Consider the following 10,217-nt stretch of genomic DNA (forward strand, 5'->3'; position numbering starts at 1 on the left):
AATAAATATGGACATAAGAGAATAATGTAGACAAGTAATATAAAAACTATGTCAGTGCAAGAATAGGTTGAAGTAATAGGGTTACAGCCATTGGTCGAGTATTAGATAAAAAGTATTAAGTACGGCCACAATCCAGGCTGTGGGAGGGAGGGAGGGGATATGCATATGTGCTAATATAGCATGTAAACAGTGTAGCATTAAAACAGTAGGCTAGTGGACAGTATGTACACAAACATGGAGAAGGTGGAGAGGCTGACAGACTATGCAGAAAAGTCTATCTCCTCTACCCTTAAGTGAAGCATTGAACAGTTCAATGGCCCTGGGGACAAATGACTTCCTCAGTCTGTCAGTTGTGCATGACAGTGAGCGAAGTCTCCAGCTGATCAAGCTCTTCTGCTTTGTAATAGTGCTGTGGAGTGGATGACATTCATTGTCCAAGATGTTGATCAGTTTGTTCAGGGTCCTTTTGTCTGATTTTGAAGTGATGCACTCCAGTTCTAGCCTGGCGAGCCAGACCCACATTAAAATGTAGGGTCTGGGCACTCACCGTTCGCAGTGCTCAGTCCGAGGGGCGGGATAATCAGTTGTCTTTCAAATTCCCTCTGCACGCAATAGGACGCAATAGGATATTTGTTTTCAAGTCGCAGGGAATTCAAGCCAAACCGTTGCAACTCTGCCATCAATCATTATGTTAAGCCCACCAAACGACTCTATACACGATTTCAATGCCCTGATTAAGTTTCGATTTCTGGAGCTCACAAGCCAACGGAGAGTTGCTAGACTAGCCCTGGCTGCCACTAGGGGCGCGTCTAGATTTCTAGGCTACTCCAGTTCGGCTCCCACGACAGAGCCAGCTTTCCTTACCAGCCTGTCTAGTCGCCCAGCATCCTTCTTCTTTGTGCTTCCTCCCCAGCATACCATAGCATAGAAGAGGACGCTGGCAACAACAGACTGGTAAAACATCCTGAGGAGCTTACTGTAGACATTGAAGGACCGCAGCCTCCTCAGGAAGTACAGCCTGCTCTGCCCTTTCTAGAGTGCTTCAGTATTGGCTGACCAGTCCAGTTTATTGTTGTTTATTGTGCTATAAACGTGTAGAACTACACCACCCCACAATACAGGGGTCCTTGTAATATGAAGGAGTATTCATTGTAGGACCAGTTGTGGTGTTTGGTAGCATCTTGTGGATTAAATACTAATTTACATATTCATTTATATGGTAAACAGTTATGAATATATTTAGGTGTTATGGCAGTAAATCTAGAATGGCTGTGAGGCTTACCAGCAATTTACCCTCATGATTTAATAGCTTGAAACCATTTGTGCAAAATGCCAGTTCAACAGATAGTCATAGACACCTAATTTGTCAGAAAGAAATAAAAGAGTAAATGAGAGGGATAGATTAGCAAAAATTTACAAAACCCCAACCCCAAATCAGAAAATGTTGGGACAGTTTAAAATGCAAATAAAAACTGAATGTGCTAGTCTTCTAGTCTAGATAATCTTCAAGTCTTGTGAACACATATTTAGCAGCAAAAAATACATAGACAACATATCAAATGTTGAAAATTTAAATTTTGACTATTTCATGGAAAATGTATGATCTTTTTTCATGTCAGCAACATGTTTTATGAAAAAGTTGGGACAGGAAATCTGCCCTACAAAGGCTAAGAGCTAGCTTGGGTGCCATTCCGAACTTAGTCCCGCCCACAACATTTGAGGCCGGGAAGTTCGGTCTGGCATTGCTCCATTATGGAGCAAGTATGCTCGCCCTAGATCGGGTGGACCAATCAAATCGGGCTTTACGATGATGGACAGGTGAGCATCAGCGCCTGGTCTATCACGTCATCTGAGCACGCTTAGATTAGGCTTATGTTTGTAACGCTGTGGCTAGAAGGATACATGGCTTTTAAGACCCCATATGGAAAATGCATATTATTTAATGAGGAAAACGATTATTTCTGAAAACTTTGGCCAAAGTTGAGATGTGGGAAAACTCGTGGTTTTACTTTCATCAAGGGAAAACGGCACTGTTGCATTGCGACATGTTCCCTCGTTCGTTTGAAATCTCTGATTAACCACCTGTTCTAGGGATTTGCGACAGCCTTTCCCAGCTGTTTAACATGTTTGTATAGCATATCAGTGTTCAACAGAATTATTTTTAAAAACGGAGGGAATATAGGCTATCAGTTTTTTCCTAATAGCCTACCCTACTACGTATCTTTTAGATTTCGCTAATGAGTGTTGTAGGCTAGGAGTTATTGACGGCACTAACTTTTACAAAAGACCAGAAAACAATGTTAAGGCATTTGTGGAGAAGAAGGATGGTTCGTGTGTTTTCTTCCTACACCTCACGGTAAGCTATTTCGTTGCTCTGATTGGTTAGGTCTATCCAATTGAGTGCAGAGGCATTCCCCCCCTGTATCGGTTGAAACATGGCCCATAATTACGTCCCAATGGAGCAGTATCAGACTCATATTCTGGCTAGAATTGAGTATGACTATGTCAGGCTAGAGCAGTATCTGCACTTTTTCAAAAAGAAAATTTGCACAAATAAGAAGTACATGATCTGCTCTTCAATCTGTTAAAATTTCATATGGCTACCTAATAAATTTCGTAGCTAAATTTACATTTTTAGTTTGCAGTTTGTATAGAAAAGTTGAGTGAAACCAAAGCAGAGCGCAGTATCTGCCCTTATATTTCACTCGCCATTACTGCATTCTGCCTTGGTTTTACTTGCCCCTACTCTAATAGGCTGTGTGTGTGTGTGTATATATGTGTGCACAGGGACAGATTGGGACAAAAAAAGGCCCGCTACCATTCACACTCACACACACACATTAGGTGTCTATCATTCATGATACAGTCTCACAATATTAAATGCCAGTAAAGGAATCATATTCAAAATAGTCAAACAGATATTCAAACAGATTTTACAAAAAGTAATTAACATATACTTTGACAAATATAAGCAGCAGTGTCCAAACTAAGGTATCAAGGGTTAGGTTTTGGTGTGCAGCAATGCAATATTGCTTGACATGAAAGTCTACCCAATTGATTTTGTTCCAATTTTACATAAATGTTTATAAATGACAGAGTTGTGCCATTGTTAAGGCATCAAGCAGCATATCTTCAAAAATGCAGTAAGTACCTCCTCAATTAATATAAAAACTGAGTGATTATGATCACTTGCTACACTTACTGCAAAATGTTATTGTATGGCCAAGTATAAGCAGTAATGCAAAGACAAAGCGCAGTATAGCCTATAAAACGACCAAATTTTGCCTAAATGTCAAAAAACAAAATGTTTAATATTCACCTCACTTTGATCTATCTAATTATACCCTTTGTTGTTGAATATAATTTGATGCTTATACTTGGTGTAAGAAAAACACAAAAAGCTGTTTTTCTCAGTTTGGCATTTTTGCAGATACTGCTCTTTGGCTTTGTCGGGCAGAAATGTCTACCACTGTGCTGCTTCACCTCTTCATTTAACACAATTATGTAAATGTTTAGAAACTGAAAAGACCAGTTGCTAGAGTTTTGAGAATTACATGTTGTCCCATATAGGATTTCAGTTGCTCAACAGTATGAGGTAGCCTGGGTGCCATTCCGAACTTAGTCCCGCCCACAAAGTTTGAGGTCGGGAAGTTCGGTCTGGCATTGATCCATAGTGGCGCGAGTATGCTCGCCCAAAAGCTGGCGGGCCAATCAAATTGTCAGGGCGGGCTTTATACGATGATGGACAGATGCTCAACAGTAACGTAATCAACCACGTCACCAAAGAGCGCTTGGGTTGAATTTGTTTACAACAACGATGGCTGCCGCTGGAGAATTGAGATGTGTAGATTCTGCTATCAGGTCTGTTCTAGAAGATATCGACAGCGAATTAATTTTTAAAGAGGAACAGAGTAACGGGATCAAGGCATTTGTTGATAAGAAAGAGGTTTTTGCCGAAGCAACTGAAATGGGCATCACGGCGATGCACGACGAGGTGGATATAGCCAGCGGTCGTTGCCAGATCCTTTTTTGAAGCCCGGAATCCTGGCTGCTGAACAACAAGTGGAGGGACATGCTAGGCTCCGATGTTTTTCAAGCCAACGTAATGGGTATCGTCGTGGACGAAGTTCATCTAACTTACAAATGGTAAGAGAATCTGACTGTCTGACTTAGTAAATAACTCCAAATGTCGTGATATGAATCCCATGTTGTAAACATAGCGAACGTACAACGATACCTACTAACTCAGACTTGGTACAATCATAACGGTAGTGTGATTGTAGCGAACTAGCTGTTAAAACGGTGACCGTGATTTGTTCAAGTAAGAGTTGTTCCTGGACTAACATTCTAAAGACGGTCCTGGACCAACAACTCTTTAACCAATCACAGCCTTGTGATGTCATCAATGTGAGTCTCCCATTGCCATTTTGCTAACCATGTTACTTAGCTAATCGTTTTTAGCAGTTTTGCTAAAAATGCTAACTAGCATGCTAGCATGCTAACTATGCTAACCATATTACTTAGCTAACTTAGCTAATCATTTTTAGCAGTTTTGCTAAAAATGCTAACTAGCATGCTAACATGCTAGCATGCTAACTATGCTAACCACGTTACTTAGCTAACTTAGCTAATCATTTTTAGCAGTTTTGCTAAAAATGCTAACTAGCATGATAACATGCTAGCATGCTAATTATGCTAACCACGTGACTTAGCTAACTTAGCTAACTAGCTACAGTGGGTAGGAGTCATAGTTGATGACAAGTAACAGTTACAATGGCCGAACAGTTAGTAGTTTAAAGGGTTAAATTGTTTAACAGTAAAATATTATAGAGAGGACTTTTATTTTGAAACAGTTTTTGGCAGAGGAAGCAGTTGAACAGGATGTGTAGTCTTAATAGGGCCAGTTTGTATGCTTAAAGCCTGAGAATGGCAGTTGATGCAGGTGGCCCGAACACCTGCCATAGGATTCTAATTGCTTAACGGCTCTATTGTGATGTCATCAGCCCATGTTAAGTCTATGGGGAAATTTTGACTAGTTTTTAATTAATAGTTTCAAAAGTATAAAAGTTACAAAGCTGAAAAATACATAGCACCCATGTCCTAAGTAAGACCTACGTAACATAGTTTGAATGAAGTTTCTACGTTAAACGGTTGAAGCTGCATTAAACGCGTTAGAAGAAGAAGAAGAACTAGAAAAGCATTTCCTGAAGGAAATACAGTGCATGAAAATGCAAAAAATATGATGTCAAATATCATACAAAGTAAAAACAAACTATATTGGTTGCTAGGTAGATGAGGTTTAATATAGTTGGAATGACTGAACAGTTAAATAGGTGGATAGTTTATATAGGTAAATGATTTACTTGGTAGATAAGGTTTAATATAGTTGGAATGATTGAACGGTTAAATAAGTGGATAGTTTAAATGGTTAAATTATTTAGGTAGATAGTTGACGATAACTGACACTTGGAATGGCTCTAATGTTTGCTAGCAGTTATGCTAACTATGTTAACAAAGATAATAATGTTAACCAAGTTACTATGCTAACTAGCATGCTAACAATGTTAAAATGCTAAGTATGTTAACCATGTTACTTAGCTGACTTAGCTCATCATTTTAAACAGTTTTGCTAAAACTGCTAACTAGCATGCTAACATGCTAGCATGCTAGCATGCTAACCATGTGACTTAGCTAACTTAGCTAATCATTTTAAGCAGTTTTGCTAAAAATGTTAACTAGCATGCTAACATGTTAGCATGCTAACTATGCTAACCATGTGACTTTGCTAACTTAGCTAATCATTTTAAGCAGTTTTGCTTAAAATGCTAACTAGCATGCTAACATGCTAGCATGCTAACTATGCTAACCATGTGACTTAGCTAACTTAGCTAATCATTTTAAGCAGTTTTGCTAAAAATGCTAATTAGCATGCTGAAATATATTGTTAAAACAGATTATGTGCTAATTGGCAACCAACATGATGAGGTTTAATATAGTTCAAATGACTGAACTAGGTAGATGAGGTTTAATGTAGTTGGAATGACTGAACTAGGTAGATGAGGTTTAATATAGTTGGAATGACTGAACAGTTAAATAGGTGGATAGTTTATATAGTTAAATGATTTGCTTGGTAGATAAGGTTTAATATAGTTGGAATGATTGAACGGTTAAATAGGTGGATAATTTAAATAGTTAAATTATTTAGGTAGATAATTGACGATAACTGACAGTTGGAATGGCCCTAATGTTTGCTAGCAGTTATGCTACTATGTTATCAAAGATAATAATGTTAACCAAGTTTTTTTGCTAAAAATGCTAATTAGCATGCTAGCATGCTAACCACGTTACTTAGCTAACTTAGCAAATCATTTTTAACAGTTTTGCTAAAAATGCTAACTAGCATGCTAACACGCTAGCATGCTAACTATGGTAACCACGTTACTTAGCTAACTTAGCTAATCATTTTTAGCAGTTTTGCTAAAAATGCTAACTAGCATGCTAACACGCTAGCATGCTAACTATGCTAACCATGTTACTTAGCTAACTTAGCTAATCATTTTTAACAGTTTTGCTAAAAATGCTAACATGCTAGCATGCTAACATGCTAGCATGCTAACTATGCTAACCATGCTAACTAGCTACAGTGGGTAGGAGTCATAGTTGATGACAAGTAACAGTTACAATGGCTGAACAGTTAAAAAGTTCAGTAGTTTAAAGGGTTACATTGTTTAACAGTGAAATATTGTAGTGAGGACTTTTATTTTGAAACAGTTTTAGGCAGAGGAAGCAGTTGAACAGGATGTGTAGTCTTAATAGGGCCAGTTTGTATGCTTAAAGCCTGAGAGTGGCAGTTGGTCCAGGTGGCCCGAACACCTGCCATAGGATTCTAATTGCTGTGATGTCATAAAGGGCAATGTTAAGTCAATGGGGAAATTTTGACTAGTTTTTAATTAATAGTTTAAAAAGTATAAAAGTTACAAAGCTGAAAAATACATAGCACCCATGTCCTAAGTAAGACCTACGTAACATAGTTTGAATGAAGTTTCTACGTTAAACGGTTGAAGCTGCATTAAACGCGTTAGAAGAAGAAGAACTAGAAAACGCAATTCCAGGGAATTACCAGTGCATGAAAATGCAAAACATATGGTGTGAAATATATTGTTAAAACAGATTATGTGCTAATTGGCAACCAACATGATGAGGTTTAATATAGTTCAAATGACTGAACTAGGTAGATGAGGTTTAATGTAGTTGGAATGACTGAACTAGGTAGATGAGGTTTAATATAGTTGGAATGACTGAACAGTTAAATAGGTGGATAGTTTATATAGTTAAATGATTTGCTTGGTAGATAAGGTTTAATATAGTTGGAATGATTGAACGGTTAAATAGGTGGATAATTTAAATAGTTAAATTATTTAGGTAGATAATTGACGATAACTGACAGTTGGAATGGCCCTAATGTTTGCTAGCAGTTATGCTACTATGTTATCAAAGATAATAATGTTAACCAAGTTTTTTTGCTAAAAATGCTAATTAGCATGCTAGCATGCTAACTATGTTACTTAGCTAACTTAGCTAATCATTTTTAATAGTTTTGCTAAAAATGCTAACTAGCTTGCTAACACGCTAGCATGCTAACTATGCTAACCACGTTACTTAGCTAACTTAGCAAATCATTTTTAACAGTTTTGCTAAAAATGCTAACTAGCATGCTAACACGCTAGCATGCTAACTATGGTAACCACGTTACTTAGCTAACTTAGCTAATCATTTTTAGCAGTTTTGCTAAAAATGCTAACATGCTAGCATGCTAACATGCTAGCATGCTAACTATGCTAACCATGCTAACTAGCTACAGTGGGTAGGAGTCATAGTTGATGACAAGTAACAGTTACAATGGCTGAACAGTTAAAAAGTTCAGTAGTTTAAAGGGTTACATTGTTTAACAGTGAAATATTGTAGTGAGGACTTTTATTTTGAAACAGTTTTAGGCAGAGGAAGCAGTTGAACAGGATGTGTAGTCTTAATAGGGCCAGTTTGTATGCTTAAAGCCTGAGAGTGGCAGTTGGTCCAGGTGGCCCGAACACCTGCCATAGGATTCTAATTGCTGTGATGTCATAAAGGGCAATGTTAAGTCAATGGGGAAATTTTGATAGTTTTTAATTAATAGTTTAAAAAGTATAAAAGTTACAAAGATGAAAAATACAAAGCCCACATGTCCTAATTAAGACCTACGCGTCAATGTTTGAATGAAGTTTCTACGTGAAACGGTTGAAGCTGCATTAACTGCGTTAGAAGAAGAATAATAACTAGAAAAGCATTTCCTGAAGGAAATACAGTGCATGAAAATGCAAAAATATGATGTAAAATATCATACAGAGTAAAAACTAACTATATTGTTTGCTAAGTAGATGAGGTTTAATATAGTTGGAATGACTGAACAGTTAAATAGGTGGATAGTTTAAATGGTTAAATTATTTAGGTAGATAGTTGACGATAACTGACACTTGGAATGGCTCTAATGTTTGCTAGCAGTTATGCTAACTATGTTAACAAAGATAATAATGTTAACAAAGTTACTATGCTAGCTAGCATGCTAACTATGCTAACCATGTTACTTAGCTAACATAGCTAATCATTTTTAGCAGTTTTGCTAAAAATGCTAACTAGCATGCTAACATGCTAGCATGCTAACCATGTTACTTAGCTAACTTAGCTAATTGTTTTTAGCAGTTTTGCTAAAAATGCTAACTAACATGCTAGCATGCTAACTATGCTAACCATATGACTTAGCTAACTTAGCTAATCATTTTAAGCAGTTTTGCTAAAAATGCTAACTAGCATGCTAACATGCTAGCATGCTAACTATGCTAACCATATGACTTAGCTAACTTAGCTAATCATTTTAAGTAGTTTTGCTAAAAATGCTAACTAGCATGTTAGCATGCTAACTATGCTAACCATGTTACTTAGCTAACTTAGCTAACTAGCTAGAGTGGGTAGGAGTCATAGTTGATGACAAGTAACAGTTACAATGGCTGAACAGTTAAAAAGTTCAGTAGTTTAAAGGGTTGAATTGTTTAACAGTGAAATATTGTAGTGAGGACTTTTATTTTGAAACAGTGTTTGGCAGAGGAAGCAGTTGAACAGGATGTGTAGTCTTAATAGGGCCAGTTTGTATGCTTAAAGCCTGAGAATGGCAGTTGATGCAGGTGGCCCGAACACCTGCCATAGGATTCTAATTGCTTAACGGCTCTATTGTGATGTCATCAGCCCATGTTAAGTCTATGGGGAAATTTTGACTAGTTTTTAATTAATAGTTTCAAAAGTATAAAAGTTACAAAGCTGAAAAATACATAGCACCCATGTCCTAAGTAAGACCTACGTAACATAGTTTGAATGAAGTTTCTACGTTAAACGGTTGAAGCTGCATTAAACGCGTTAGAAGAAGAAGAAGAACTAGAAAAGCATTTCCTGAAGGAAATACAGTGCATGAAAATGCAAAAAATATGATGTCAAATATCATACAAAGTAAAAACAAACTATATTGGTTGCTAGGTAGATGAGGTTTAATATAGTTGGAATGACTGAACAGTTAAATAGGTGGATAGTTTATATAGGTAAATGATTTACTTGGTAGATAAGGTTTAATATAGTTGGAATGATTGAACGGTTAAATAAGTGGATAGTTTAAATGGTTAAATTATTTAGGTAGATAGTTGACGATAACTGACACTTGGAATGGCTCTAATGTTTGCTAGCAGTTATGCTAACTATGTTAACAAAGATAATAATGTTAACCAAGTTACTATGCTAACTAGCATGCTAACAATGTTAAAATGCTAAGTATGTTAACCATGTTACTTAGCTGACTTAGCTCATCATTTTAAACAGTTTTGCTAAAACTGCTAACTAGCATGCTAACATGCTAGCATGCTAGCATGCTAACCATGTGACTTAGCTAACTTAGCTAATCATTTTAAGCAGTTTTGCTAAAAATGTTAACTAGCATGCTAACATGTTAGCATGCTAACTATGCTAACCATGTGACTTTGCTAACTTAGCTAATCATTTTAAGCAGTTTTGCTTAAAATGCTAACTAGCATGCTAACATGCTAGCATGCTAACTATGCTAACCATGTGACTTAGCTAACTTAGCTAATCATTTTAAGCAGTTTTGCTAAAAATGCTAATTAGCATGCTGAAATATATTG

Source organism: Alosa sapidissima, chromosome 16 (assembly GCF_018492685.1).
Source record: "Alosa sapidissima isolate fAloSap1 chromosome 16, fAloSap1.pri, whole genome shotgun sequence".
Classification (NCBI taxonomy): domain Eukaryota; kingdom Metazoa; phylum Chordata; class Actinopteri; order Clupeiformes; family Clupeidae; genus Alosa; species Alosa sapidissima.